Source organism: Cryptomeria japonica, unplaced genomic scaffold (assembly GCF_030272615.1).
Source record: "Cryptomeria japonica unplaced genomic scaffold, Sugi_1.0 HiC_scaffold_104, whole genome shotgun sequence".
Classification (NCBI taxonomy): Eukaryota; Viridiplantae; Streptophyta; class Pinopsida; order Cupressales; family Cupressaceae; genus Cryptomeria; species Cryptomeria japonica.
In genome coordinates, this window is record NW_026728926.1 from 175,001 (window position 1) to 190,000 (window position 15,000).

Sequence of the window (15,000 nt, forward strand, 5' to 3'; positions counted from 1 at the left end):
GCATTACATTTTTGCCCAAGCGTCCAGTGGGGTTTCTGGTGCGCTCCGAAGTGGGGTTATTGGAGCGCATCAAAGGTGCGCAATGCTGGTGCGAACCCGGGAGCGCTCCGATGTGTGCTCCAAGGTGCGGCGTGCACGAAGTCCGAGCCCGGTTTGCCCCGGGTGCGCACCTCGCGTGCACCTTCGCCGGGGTGAGCACCTTGGTGTGCAGACCTTGGTTGGGTTGCGCGCCCTGGTGCGCACCAAGGAGCGCTCTGAAGTGTGCTCCAAGGTGCGGCGTGCACGAAGTCGGAGCCCGGTTTGCCCCGGGTGTGCACCTCGGGTGCGCACCTCGCGTGCACCTTCGCTGCGGTGGGCACCTTGGCTGGGTTGCGCGCCTTGGTGGGCACCATGCAGTGCACGAAGTCGGAGCCCGGATTGCCCCGGGCGCGCACCTCCGCCAGGGTGGGCACCTTGGTGCGCACAACTTGCCTGGGCTGCGCACCAGGAAGGGCTCAAGATGGCACCCGCGTTCCGTTTTTTTCACTATCTTTCAGAACGGAAATTTTAAAATCTCGTTTTTTTTTGCCTTTTCTGGAAATTAGTGAAGGCAGCGCATCAAAGGTGCGCAACGCTGGTGCGAACCTGGGAGCGCTCCGATGTGTGCTCCAAGGTGCGGCGTGCACGAAGTCGGACCCCGGTTTGCCCCGGGTGCGCACCTCGCGTGCACCTTGGTGCGCACACCTTGGCTGGGTTGCGCGCCCTGGTGGGCACCATGGTGCGCACCAAGGAGCGCTCCGAAGTGTGCTCCAAGGTGCGGCGTGCACGAAGTCGGAGCCCGGTTTGCCCCGGGTGCGCACCTCGCGTGCACCTTCGCCGCGGTGGGCACCATGGCGTGCACGAAGTCGGAGCCCGGTTTGCCCCGGGTGCGCACCTCGCGTGCACCTTCGCCGGGGTGGGCACCTTGGTGTGCAGACCTTGGCTGGGTTGCGCGCCCTGGTGGGCACCATGGTGCGCACCAAGGAGCGCTCCGAAGTGTGCTCCAAGGTGCGGCCTGCACGAAGTCGGAGCCCGGTTTGCCCCGGGTGTGCACCTCGGGTGGGCACCTTGGTGCGCATGCCTTGCCTGGGCTGCGCACCAGGGCGGGCTCAAGATGGCACCCGCGTTCCTTTTTTTTCACTATCTTTCAAAACGGAAATTTTAAAATCTCATTTTTTTTTGCCTTTTTCTGGAAATTAGTGAAGGCAGCGCATCAAAGGTGCGCACCTCGCTGCCCACCACGGTGCGCAACGCCGGTGGGCACCCGGGAGTGCTTCGAAGTGTGCTCCAAGGTGCTGCGTGCACGTTGTCGGAGCCCGGTTTGCCCCGGGTGCGCACCTCGCGTGCACCTTCGTCGGGGTGGGCACCTTGGCTGGGTTTGCCCCGGCTGCGCTCCGAAGCGGGGTTATTGGAGCGCCGCCTCTTTTTTTGTCGGAGCGTTTGGTGGGGTTTCTCGCATTGGCTCTTCCGAGGCCCGGTTGCCACCCTGGCGCGCACGAAGTCGGAAGTAGGGTTAATTGCCCGGGTGCGCACCTTTGCCAGGGTGGGCACCTTACCTGGGCTGCGCACCAGGGCGGGCTCAAGATGGCACGCGCGTTCCGTTTTTTTCACTATCTTTCAAAACGGAAATTTTAAAATCTCCTTTTTTTTTTGCCTTTTCTGGAAATTAGTGAAGGCAGCGCATCAAAGGTGCGCACCTCGCTGCCCACCTTGGTGTGCTCTGAGGTGCGCACCCGGGAGCGCTACGAAGTGTGCTCCAAGGTGCGGCGTGCACGTTGTCGGAGCCCGGTTTGCCCCGGGTGCGCACCTCGCCTGCACCTTGGCCGGGGTGGGCACCTTGGCTGGGTTTGCCCAGGGTGCGCTCCGAAGCGGGGTTACTGGAGCGCCCCCTCTTTTTTTGTCAGAGCGTTTGGTGGGGTTTCTCGCATTGGCTCTTCCCAGGCCCGGTTGTTGGGTGCGCTCCCACCCTGGCGCGCGCGAAGTTGGAAGTTGGGTTAATTGCCCGGGCGCGCACCTTCGCCAGGGTGGGCACCTTGGTGCGCACACCTTGGCTGGGCTGCGCACCAGGGCGGGCTCAAGATGGCACCAGCATTCCCTTTTTCTCACTATCTTTCAAAACGGAAATTTTAAAATCTCGTTTTTTTTTTGCCTTTTATGGAAATTAGTGAAGGCATCGCATCAAAGGTGCGCACCTCGCTGCCCACCTTGGTGTGCTCCGAGGTGCCCACCACGGTGCGCAACGCCGGTGCGAACCCGGGAGCGCCCCGATGTGTGCTCCAAGGTGCGGCGTGCACGAAGTCGGACCCCGGTTTGCCCCGGGTGCGCACCTCGCGTGCACCTTGGTGCGCACACCTTGGCTGGGTTGCGCGGCCTGGTGGGCACCATGGTGCGCACCAAGGAGCGCTCCGAAGTGTGCTCCAAGGTGCGGCGTGCACGAAGTCGGAGCCCGGTTTGCCCCGGGTACGCACCTCGCGTGCACCTTCGCCGGGGTGGGCACCTCGGCTGGGTTCGGTTTGCCCCGGGTACGCACCTCGCGTGCACCTTCGCCGGGGTGGGCACCTCGGCTGGGTTGCGCGCCCTGGTGCGCACCAAGGAGCGCTCCGAAGTGTGCTCCAAGGTGCGGCGTGCACGAAGTCGGAGCCCGGTTTGCCCCGGGTGCGCACCTTCGCCGCGGTGCGCACCATGGCGTGCACGAAGTCGGAGCCCGGTTTGCCTCGGGTGCGCACCTCGCGTGCACCTTCGGCGGGGTTGCGCGCCCTGGTGGGCACCATGGTGCGCACCAAGGAGCGCTCCGAAGTGTGCTCCAAGGTGCGGCGTGCACGAAGTCGGAGCCCGGTTTGCCCCGGGTGCGCACCTCGCGTGCACCTTCGGCGGGGTTGCGCGCCCTGGTGGGCACCATGGTGCGCACCAAGGAGCGCTCCGAAGTGTGCTCCAAGGTGCGGCGTGCACGAAGTCGGAGCCCGGTTTGCCCCGGGTGCGCACCTCGCGTGCACCTTCGCCGCGGTGGGCACCATGGCGTGCACGAAGTCGGAGCCCGGTTTGCCCCGGGTGCGCACCTCGCGTGCACCTTCGCCGGGGTGGGCACCTCGGCTGGGTTGCGCGCCCTGGTGCGCACCAAGGAGCGCTCCGAAGTGTGCTCCAAGGTGCGGCGTGCACGAAGTCGGAGCCCGGTTTGCCCCGGGTGCGCACCTCGCGTGCACCTTCGCCAGGGTGGGCACCTCGGTGCGCACACCTTCTCAATGTTTTCTTGCCTTTTCTGGAAATTGGTGAAGGCAGCGCATCAAAGGTGCGCACCTCGGTGTGCTCCGAGGTGCGAACCCGAGAGCGCTCCGAGGTGCCCACGAAGTCGAAAGTCGGGTTAATTGCATTGTTTTCCCCGGGTGCGCTCCGAGGTGCGCAACATCGGCGCGCACCAAGGAGGGCTCCGAAGTGTGCTCCAAGGTGCGCACGATGGCGTGCACCTCTGGTGCGCACGATTCGGAGCTCGGTTTGACCGGGGTGCGCACACCTTGGCTGGGTTGCGCACCTTTTGTGCGCTCCAAGGTGCGCACGAAGTCGGAGCTCGGTTTGCCCCGGGTGCGCACCTTCGCCAGGGTGCGCACCTTGATGCGCACGCCTTGGCTGGGCTGCGCACCTTGGTGGGCGCCATGGTGCGCACCTTTCGTGCGCTCCAAGGTGCGCACGAAGTCGGAGCTCGGTTTGCCCCGGGTGCGCACCTTGGTGGGCGCCATGGTGCACTCCGAGGTGCCCAAGATTGGTGCGCACCAAGGAGCGCTCCGAAGTGCGCTCCAAGGTGCGCGCGAAGTCGAAAGTTGGGTTAATTGTCCGGTTTGCCTCGGGTGCGCACCTTGCGTGCACCTTCGCCAGGGTGGGCGCCTTGGTGCGCACACCTTGGCTGGGCTGCGCACACCTTGGCACCCGCGTTTCCTTCATTTTAAATTTTTTTTTTTTACAATCTCTCAAGTGGGAAATTCTATAATCTCAACTTTTTTTGCCTTTTCAGGAAACTTTTGAATGGAGCGCATCATTGGTGCGCTCCGAAGTGTGCTCCAAAGCTCTCTCCAGCTGCGTGCACCTGCCCCGGCCGCGCACCCGGCCCCGCCCAGCTTCGCTCACCTGTCCCGGGCGTCTGGTGCGGAACCTTAGAGTAAGAAACATCACCGTGCACCTTGGCCAACGTGCACGACTCGACCGAGTGCGCACTGGCCGAGGTGCACACCGATTTCACCTGGGTGCGCGCGCAGCACCTCGGGCGCACCGGGGTGCGCGCACAACGCCCGGGTTGCACCGTGGCCTGTGTGCTCGGGGCGCCTCGGGTGCGCGCTCGGTGTCGCCCCCCGCGCGCGCGGTAGTGCGGGCAGCGCACCCCGGCCCGGCCCGGCCCCGACGAGAACGCAAACGGGCAAAAGGTTTATTCAAATAGCATTGCGACGCCCGGCGAAAAACTAAAAAAGGGTGCAACACCGGGACTTCCCGGGAGGTCACCCATCCCAGTACTACTCCGGCCCAAGCGCGCTTAACTGCGGAGTTCTGATGGGATCCGGTGCACTAACGCTGGTATGATCGCACCCGTTATGAGCTTGTCGCAGTGTGTACTTAGCAAACCGCGACCCACGTGCGAATCCACCCCGGCCACCCACCCCCGTCGAGGTGCACACCCTCCCTCGCGAAGTGCGCCCCGTTCGCCAAGTGTGAGCCCTGCCCGGGTGCGCGCACCTTGCTAGGGCGTCGGGTGTGCACCCGGCCCGGCCTACGTGCGTGCACCTGGAGGGGGCGTCGTGTGCGTGCAGTGTCCCGTCTGCAACGCGGTGCCCACACACCACCTCGGGCGCAACGACCTGCGCTCACATGTGGGCCGAGTGCACCTTGGTGCATGTTCGGGGCGCCTCGGGTGCACGCTCGATCTTGCCCTGGTGCACCAAGGCGCTCGGTTTGCCCCGGGTGCGCACTTGGTGCAAGGTGGGCACCCAAAATAGGGATCAAGCACCAAAACACAAGTTTCGGGATGCAAAATGGGACCCAAGGACCACAAATGCGTTCCAAGACCCATGATGGGTCCACGAGAACAAAAATGTGTTCCGAGACTTAATAAACAAATATTGGGTTTTAGGAGAAGAAACATGCTCTGATGCCCAAAACGAGAATCGACCCCGAAAAGGCCACAGGCCAAAAGTGGGATGCGAGACAAAAAAAAATGGGACCCGAGGACCAAAATTGGGTTCCCAGGTCGAAGACAGGGCAACCGGACAAGAAACGACCTCTAAGGCTCGAAATGAGTCCCGACGACTAAAACTTGACAAGAAGCACCCATCAGGCACCCAACTCGACACCCATGGGATGCCGACCCACCCGGGCTTCCACCTAGCACACCTTGGCACCCACCCACCCTCGCACCCAACCTCGCACCCAACTTAGCACCTTTGAACCCACATTGGCACTCACCCTGACCCTGGCACCTTGGAACCCACATTGGCACTCACCTTGACCCTGGCACCCACCTTTGCACTCACCTTGGGACCCACCCTGGCTCCCACCTCGGCACCCACCCAGACACCCACCTTGGTTCCTTGGCACCCACCTTGGATCCTTGGCACCCACCCCGACACCCACCTTGGCACGCAACTTGGCTACTTGCCACCCACCTTGGCTCCTTGACGCCCACCCCGACAACCACCCCGTGACCTACCCTGGCTAGGGTTGGTGCACACCCACCCTGGTGCCCACCTTGGCACCCACCCTATGACCCACCTTGGCACGCACCTTAGTACCCACCCCGTTACCCACCCTAGGACCCACCCCGTGACCCACCTTGGCCAGGGTGGGTGCACCCACCCTGGTGCCCACCTTGGCACCCACCCATCCTAGCACCCAGCCTGTGACCGGGCTTGGAACCCAACCTTGCACCCGCACCCGTCTTGGCCAGTGTGGGTGCGCACCCATCCTGGCACCCACGTTGTGACACACCCTTTAACCCACGCACCCTAGCACCCACGTTGGCACCCACCTTGGAACCCAACCTAGCAACTTGGCACCCACCCCGTGACCCACCTTGGCATCCACCATAGCAGTCGCCGACTTGGCACCCACCTCGGCACCCACCTTGACACTTGTGGACCCACCTTGCCACTCACCCTAGCATCGACCCATCCTAGCACCCACCCTGGCACCTTTGCACCCTAGCACTCACCCATCCTAGCACCTAACCTGTGACCCACCTTGACACTCACCCTCGCACCCACCTTGGAACCCAACCTAGCACCCACCCACCCTGACACCAACCCTAGCACCTACCCACCCTTGCACCCACCCTGTGACCCATCTTGGCACCCACCCATCCTACCACTCAACCTATCACCCACCTTCTCACCCACCTTGGCATCCACCTTAGCACCCACCCACACTGGCACCTTGGCACCCACCTCGGGCAAGGTGGGTGCACACCCACCCTGGCACCCAATTTAGAACCCACCGAGCATGTTACCCACCTTGGCACCCACATTGCAGCCCACCCTAGTACCCACCCTATGACCCACATTGGCATCCACACCCTAGCACCCAGGCACCTCGACACCCGCCTTGACACCCACCCTAGCACTGAACCTGTGACCCACCTTGGAACTCACCCTAGAACCCACCCACCCTGTGAACCACCTTGGCATCCACCTTAGCACCCACCCACCTTGGCACCCACTCTAGCACTCACCCATCCTAACACCCAACTTGTTACCCACCTTGGCACCCGCCCTCGCGTCCACCTTGAAACCCACCCTAGCACCCACCCACGCAGGAGCCCACCTTGGCACCCAACCTAACACCCACGCATCCTGGCACCCAACTTGTGACCCACCTTGGAACCCACCCTAGTACCCACCTTTGAACCCACTATATCACCAACCCACCTTGGCACCCACCCTATGACCCTCTTTGGAATCCACCCTAGCACGCACCCACCCTGGCACCCACCATGGAGCGCACCCTAGCACCCACCCACCTCGGCACGCACCTCAACACCCACCTTGGTGTGCGCACTGCGCCAACCTCTCAAAGACCCTATGTGGTGCGCTCCAAAGTGTACACCTTTGGTGCGCTCCAAGGTGCGCACCTTTGGTGCACACCGAGGTGCACACCAAAGTGTGCACCGAGGTGAGCACCAAAGTGCACTCCAGGGTGCACACCAAGGCGTGCACCTTTGGTGCGGTCAATGCAAACGAATTCGGAAGTTGGGGTCGATGTCCTAATCGCTGCTGCAGACTACACGTATGAGAATCGGACAAATAGCTTTATATAGGGGAGGTGTTGCGTTTGATGGGTCGACTCCCCTGGTTGTGTGCACTGCACCAACTTCAAAGACCCTGTCTTGTTTAAGAAGTCAAAAGTTGGGGTGGATGTCCTAATCATTGCTGCAGTCTACGCATGTATGAGAATCAGACAAATAGCTTATATAGGGGAGGTGTTGCATTCGGTGGGTTGACTCCCCTGGTTGTGCGCACTGCGCCAACCTCAAAGACCCCGCATAGCAGAAGAAGTCGGAAGTCGGATTTTGGTGAGCACCAAGGCGTGCACCTTTGGTGCGGTCAACGCAGACGAATTCAGAAGTTGGGGTGGATGTCCTAATCGTTGTTGCAGGCTACACATGTATGAGAATCAGACAAATAGCTTATATAGGGGAGGTGTTGGGTTTGATGGGTCAACTCCCTTGGTTGTGCGCATTACGCCAACCTCAAAGACCTTGTTTTCGTTAAGAAGTCAAAAGTTGGGGTCAATGTCCTAATGGCTCCTGCAGGCTACACATGTATGAGAATCGGACAAATAGCTTATATAGGGGAGGTGTTGGGTTTGATGGGTCGACTCCCCTGGTTGTGCGCATTACGTCAACCTCAAAGACCTTGTTTTCGTTAAGAAGTCAAAAGTTGGGGTCGATGTCCTAATTGCTCCTGTAGACTACACATGTATGAGAATCAGACAAATAGCTTATATAGGGGAGGTGTTGGGTTTGATGGGTTGACTCCCCTAGTTGTTCGCATTACACCAACCTCAAAGACCTTGTTTTCGTTTAGAAGCCGAAAGTTGGGGTCGATGTCCTAATTGCTCCTGCAGGCTACGCATGTATGAGAATCAGACAAATAGCTTATATAGGGGAGGTGTTGGGTTTGATGGGTCGACTCCCCTGGTTGTGCGCATTGCGCCAACCTCAAAGACCCTGCATTGCGGATGAAGTCGAAAGTCAGAGTTTGGTGTGCTACAAGGTGTGGTCGAAGGTGCTCACCTAGGTGTGCACCTTTGGAGCACAGGAAAAGTGCCCTCCAAAAGTGCGCACCTTTGGAGTGCACAAAAGTGCCCTCCAAAAGTGCGCACCTTTGGAGCGCAGAAAAGTGCCCTCCAAAAAGTGCCCTCCAAAAGTGCGCACCTTTGGAGCGCAGAAAAGTGCCCTCCAAAAGTGCGCACCTTTGGAGCGCAGAAAAGTGCCCTCCAAAAAGTGCCCTCCAAAAGTGCGCACCTTTGGAGCGCAGAAAAGTGCCCTCCAAAAGTGCGCACCTTTGGAGCGCAGAAAAGTGCCCTCCAAAAAGTGCCCTCCAAAAGTGCGCACCTTTGGAGCGCAGAAAAGTGCCCTCCAAAAAGTGCCCTCCAAAAGTGCGCACCTTTGGAGCGCAGAAAAGTGCCCTCCAAAAAGTGCCCTCCAAAAGTGCGCACCTTTGGAGCGCAGAAAAGTGCCCTCCAAAAAGTGCCCTCCAAAAGTGCGCACCTTTGGAGCGCAGAAAAGTGCCCTCCAAAAAGTGCCCTCCAAAAGTGCGCACCTTTGGAGCGCAGAAAAGTGCCCTCCAAAAGTGCGCACCTTTGGAGCGCACAAAAGTGCCCTCCAAAAGTGCGCACTTTTGGTGCGCACCAAGGCGCTGGTTCGGTCGTTGCAGGCGAGTTCGGAAGTTGGGGTCGATGTCCTGAGCGGAGGTGCAAACTACACAGGTGTCGGAATCGGACAAATAGCTTATATAGGGGAGGTGTATGCTTCGATGGGTCGACTCCCCAGGTTGAGCGCACCGCGCCAACCTCAAAGACCCTACGGTATGGATGAAGTCGGAAGTTGGGTCCGATGACCAATTCGATTAGTAGGTATGCTCATGAGGTCGGAATTTGGGTCCGATGACCTGCCATGTGCAGGAAGGCGAATGTTGACACTGTGCGTTGCAAGGTGCACACCAAGGCGCTGGTGCGGTCTTTTTAGTCGAGTTCGGAAGTTGGGGTCGATGTCCTGATCGGAGGTGCAAGCTACACAGGTGTGGGAATCGGACAAATAGCTTATATAGGGGAGGTGTATGCTTCGTTGGGTCGACTCCCCGGGTTGAGCGCACCGCGCCAACCTCAAAGACCCTACGGTATGGATGAAGTCGGAAGTTGGGTCCGATGACCGATTCGATATGTAGGCATACTCGCGAGGTCGGAATTTGGGTCCGATGACCTGCCACGTGCAGGAAGGCGAATGTTGGCACTGTGCGTTGCAAGGTGCGCACCAAGGCGCTGGTTCGGTCGTTGGAGGCGAGTTCGGAAGTTGGGGTCGATGTCTTGATCGGAGGTGCAAACTACACAGGTGTGGGAATCGGACAAATAGCTTATATAGGGGAGGTGTATGCTTCGTTGGGTCGACTCCCCGGGTTGAGCGCACCGCGCCAACCTCAAAGACCCTACGGTATGGATGAAGTCGGAAGTTGGGTCCGATGACCGATTCGATATGTAGGCATACTCGCGAGGTCGGAATTTGGGTCCGATGACCTGCCATGTGCAGGAAGGCGAATGTTGGGACTGTGCGTCGCAAGGTGCGCACCAAGGCGCTGGTGCCGTCGTTGCAGTCGAGTTCGGAAGTTGGGGTCGATGTCCTGGTCAGAGGTGCAAACTACACAGGTGTGGGAATCGGACAAATAGCTTATATAGGGGAGGTGTATGCTTCGATGGGTCGACTCCCTGGGTTGAGCGCACCGCGCCAACCTCAAAGACCCTACAGTATGGATGAAGTCGGAAGTTGGGTCCGATGACCGATTCGATACGTAGGCATATTGGCGAGGTCTGAATTTGTGTCCGATGACCTGCCATGCGCAGGAAGGCGGAATTTGGGTCCGATGACCGAGTTGATGGCGTGCCATGCGCAGAAAGGCGGAATTTGGGTCCGATGACCGAGTTGATGTTGATGGCCCGCCATGCACAGGAAGGCGGAATTTGGGTCCGATGACCGATTTGAAGGCGTGCCATACGCAAAAAGGCGGAGTTTGGGTCCGATGACCGAGTTGATATTGATGGCCCGCCATGCGCAGGAAGGCGGAATTTGGGTCCGATGACCTGACATACGCATGGAGTCCGACTCGGGGGCCGATGTTCGATTCGATGACTTGCATTGTGGGTAAAGTCGGAAGTTGTGGTCTTTGACCCGATTCGATGACCAGACTTCGGCTGCTTGAGAATCGGACAAATAACTTATATAGGGGAGGTAGTGTTCTCGAGCATCCTCCCCCCGTGCCCGTTTATGTCGATTGATGCTGGTGCTCGACTGGTTGGAGCGCTCGGATGCAAAAATCTTGCACCAGGATTTATCGATTGTGATGGACACGGCAAGTCTCCTGATTGCTATGCAGGAGCTCATCGTGAATCTCTATGCGGCCTTGGTATGGACTCGACCTGCGGAATGGTTCGGCAATGGTAGTCGCTCCAACACGTCCTTGCAATGGCCACAGAGGTGATTCGACTAGAGCTCCAGTCTAGCTTTTGGGTTGCTTGGCGGACTGGTATAGCCGCGATCGAGTTCCGGCCATGAACGTTTTAGATAGCTCTTGGGCTTTCTGGGACGGAAGTCGGAAGTTTGGGCTGTTGTCCGATTTGATGACCATTCTTCGGATGTGTGAGAATCGGACAAATAACTTATATAGGGGACTGTGTTGTCTCACGCAGCCCCCTCCGTGCCCCTCTATCTCGACCGATGTTGGTGCTTGAAAGGGTTGGGATCGCTCGGATTTATAAACGTGCACCACCATTTGTCGAGTGTGAGGGACGCGGCAGGTCTCCTAAATGCTATGCGGGCGCTCTCTGAGAATCTCTATCCGGCCTCGACACAGACTAGTCTTGCTGAATGGTTTGGCACTGGTAGTCGATCCAACACGTCGTTGTTGTGGCCGCCTAGGCGATTCGATTCGAGCCCCCGTCTAGCTTTTGGGTTGCTTGGCGGATTTTGCCCTATCCGCAAGTGAGCTCGGTCCCTAAACGTTCGAGAAACCCGATTGCTATGCGCCGACTCTCTTTCTTGCGAGCCTCCATCTAGCTTTTGGGTCTCTACGGAACGGAAGTCGGAATCTGGGACCGTTGTTTGATTCGACGAGGCAGACTACGGTTGTGCGAGAATCGGACAAATAACTTATATAGGGGAGGTGTTGACTGGAGCATTCTCCCCCGTGCCCCTCTAACTCGACCAATGCTGGCGCTCGAACGGTGGTAGCGCTCGGATTTTCATTGAGCGCCAGCATTGGTCGATTTAGAGGGGCATGCGAGATTCCCGAATGCTATGCGAGGGCTCTAACGGAAATGTCTATTGGTTTCGGTATGGATGCAATTGCGAGTGGTTCGGCAAAGGTAGTCGTTCCGATGCGTCCATGTCGTGGCCAAATCGATAATTCGATTTGAGCCCTCGTATAGCATTTGGGTCTCTCGATGTGATTCCGCATTCCAGTCCCTTTGGGCACTGCTTGAGCCGCATCCCAGGGGGTTCCCTTCCCAATAATCTGCCTCGCAACCCGATTGCTATGCGGTGAGGCTCCTCGGCCGCCTCGGAACTATCTGTGTATCAGACGCATCGCGGGATAAGGGGTTGGCAACGGTAGTCGCCCCAAGCGCGTCCGATGCTTGGACCATTCCGAGGCGGCCCTGAAGCCTCTTCCGTCTAGCCGTTGGGTCCTTCTCGCCGCATCCCTCGCCTCGCACCCCGATTGCTATGCGGTGAGGCTCCTCGGCCGCCTCGGAACTATCTGTGTATCGGACGCGTCGCGGGATAAGGGGTTGTCACTGGTAGTCGCCCCAAGCGCGTCCGATGCTTGGACCATTCCGAGGCGGCCCTGAAGCCTCTTCCGTCTAGCCGTTGGGTCCTTCTCGCCGCATCCCTCGCCTCGCACCCCGATTGCTATGCGGTGAGGCTCCTCGGCCGCCTCGGAACTATCTGTGTATCGGACGCGTCGCGGGATAAGGGGTTGTCATTGGTAGTCGCCCCAAGCGCGTCCGATGCTTGGACCATTCCGAGGCGGCCCTGAAGCCTCTTCCGTCTAGCCGTTGGGTCCTTCTCGCCGCATCCCTCGCCTCGCACCCCGATTGCTATGCGGTGAGGCTCCTCGGCCGCCTTGGAACTATCTGTGTATCGGACGCGTCGCGGGATAAGGGGTTGTCACTGGTAGTCGCCCCAAGCGCGTCCGATGCTTAGACCATTCCGAGGCGGACCCGAAGCCTCTTCCGTCTAGCCGTTGGGTCCTTCTCGCCGCATCCTTCGCCTCGCACCCCGATTGCTATGCGGTGAGGCTCCTCGGCCGCCTCGGAACTATCTGTGTATCGGACGCGTCGCGGGATAAGGGGTTGTCACTGGTAGTCGCCCCAAGCGCGTCCGATGCTTGGACCATTCCGAGGCGGACCCGAAGCCTCTTCCGTCTAGCCGTTGGGTCCTTCTCGCCGCATCCCTCGCCTCGCACCCCGATTGCTATGCGGTGAGGCTCCTCGGCCGCCTTGGAACTATCTGTGTATCGGACGCGTCGCGGGATAAGGGGTTGTCACTGGTAGTCGCCCCAAGCGCGTCCGATGCTTGGACCATTCCGAGGCGGACCCGAAGCCTCTTCCGTCTAGCCGTTGGGTCCTTCTCGCCGCATCCCTCGCCTCGCACCCCGATTGCTATGCGGTGAGGCTCCTCGGCCGCCTTGGAACTATCTGTGTATCGGACGCGTCGCGGGATAAGGGGTTGTCACTGGTAGTCGCCCCAAGCGCGTCCGATGCTTGGACCATTCCGAGGCGGACCCGAAGCCTCTTCCGTCTAGCCGTTGGGTCCTTCTCGCCGCATCCCTCGCCTCGCACCCCGATTGCTATGCGGTGAGGCTCCTCGGCCGCCTTGGAACTATCTGTGTATCGGACGCGTCGCGGGATAAGGGGTTGTCACTGGTAGTCGCCCCAAGCGCGTCCGATGCTTGGACCATTCCGAGGCGGCCCCGAAGCCTCTTCCGTGTAGCCGTTGGGTCCTTCTCGCCGCATCCCTCGCCTCGCACCCCGATTGCTATGCGGTGAGGCTCCTCGGCCGCCTTGGAACTATCTGTGTATCGGACGCGTCGCGGGATAAGGGGTTGTCACTGGTAGTCGCCCCAAGCGCGTCCGATGCTTGGACCATTCCGAGGCGGCCCCGAAGCCTCTTCCGTGTAGCCGTTGGGTCCTTCTCGCCGCATCCCTCGCCTCGCACCCCGATTGCTATGCGGTGAGGCTCCTCGGCCGCCTTGGAACTATCTGTGTATCGGACGCGTCGCGGGATAAGGGGTTGTCACTGGTAGTCGCCCCAAGCGCGTCCGATGCTTGGACCATTCCGAGGCGGACCTGAAGCCTCTTCCCTCTAGCCGTTGGGGCTTTCTCGCCGCATCCCTCGCCTCGCACCCCGATTGCTATGCTGTGAGGCTCCTCGGCCGCCTTGGAACTATCTGTGTATCGGACGCATCGCGGGATAAGGGGTTGGCAGTGGTAGTCGCCCCAAGCGCATCCGATGCTTGGACCATTCCGAGGCGGCCCTGCAGCCTCTTCCGTCTAGCCGTTGGGGCCATCTCGCCGCATCCCCCACCTCGCACCACGATTGCTATGCGGTGAGGCTCCTTGGCCGCCTCGGAACTATCTGTGTATCGGACGCATCGCGGGATAAGGGGTTGTCACTGGTAGTCGCCCCAAGCGCGTCCGATGCTTGGACTATTCCGAGGCGGCCCTGCAGCCTCTTCCGTCTAGCCGTTGGGGCCATCTCGCTGCATCCCCCACCTCCTCGGCCGCCTCGGAACTATCTGTGTATCGGACGCATCGCGGGATAAGGGGTTGGCAGTGGTAGTCGCCCCAAGCGCGTCCGATGCTTGGACTATTCCGAGGCAGCCCTGCAGCCTCTTCCGTCTAGCCTTTGGGGCCATCTCGCCGCATCCCTCGCCTCGCACCCCGATTGCTATGCGGTGAGGCTCCTCGGCCGCCTGGGAACTATCTTCGTATCGGACGCATCGCGGGATAAGGGGTTGTCACTGGTAGTCGCCCCAAGCGCGTCCGATGCTTGGACTATTCCGAGGCGGCCCTGTGGCCTCTTCCGTCTAGCCGTTGGGGCCATCTCGCCGCATCCCCCACCTCGCACCCCGATTGCTATGCGGTGAGGCTCTTCGGCCGCCTTGGAACTATCTTCGTATCGGACGCATTGCGGGATAAGGGGTTGTCACTGGTAGTGGCCCCAAGCGCGTCCGATGCTTGGACTATTCCGAGGCGGCCCTGCAGCCTCTTCCGTCTAGCCGTTGGGGCCATCTCGCCGCATCCCCCACCTCGCACCCCGATTGCTATGCGGTGAGGCTCCTCGGCCGCCTTGGAACTATCTTCGTATCGGACGCATCGCGGGATAAGGGGTTGTCACTGGTAGTCGCCCCAAGCGCGTCCGATGCTTGGACTATTCCGACGCGGCCCTGTGGCCTCTTCCGTCTAGCCGTTGGGGCCATCTCGCCGCATCCCCCACCTCGCACCCCGATTGCTATGCGGTGAGGCTCCTCGGCCGCCTTGGAACCATCTTCGTATCGGACGCATCGCGGGATAGGGGGCTGTCACTGGTAGTCGCCCCAAGCGTGTCCGATGCTTGGACCATTCCTAGGCGGCCCTGAAGCCTCTTCCGTCTAGCCGTTGGGGCCTTCCCGCCCCATCCCTCGCCTCGCACCCCCGATTGCTATGCGGTGAGGCTCCTCGGCCGCCTTGGAACCATCT

The 15,000-nt window shown here is 60.1% G+C and overlaps 1 non-coding gene across 1 annotated transcript; it reads right to left on the reverse strand.

Annotated features, from left to right (window-relative positions):
* Nucleotides 1–4,470: 4,470 nt before the first annotated feature.
* On the reverse strand, nt 4,471–4,589 carry LOC131865161 (5S ribosomal RNA). The gene has a single exon (XR_009363890.1). It is a non-coding gene; the product is annotated as a 5S ribosomal RNA (ribosomal RNA).
* Nucleotides 4,590–15,000: the final 10,411 nt, after the last annotated feature.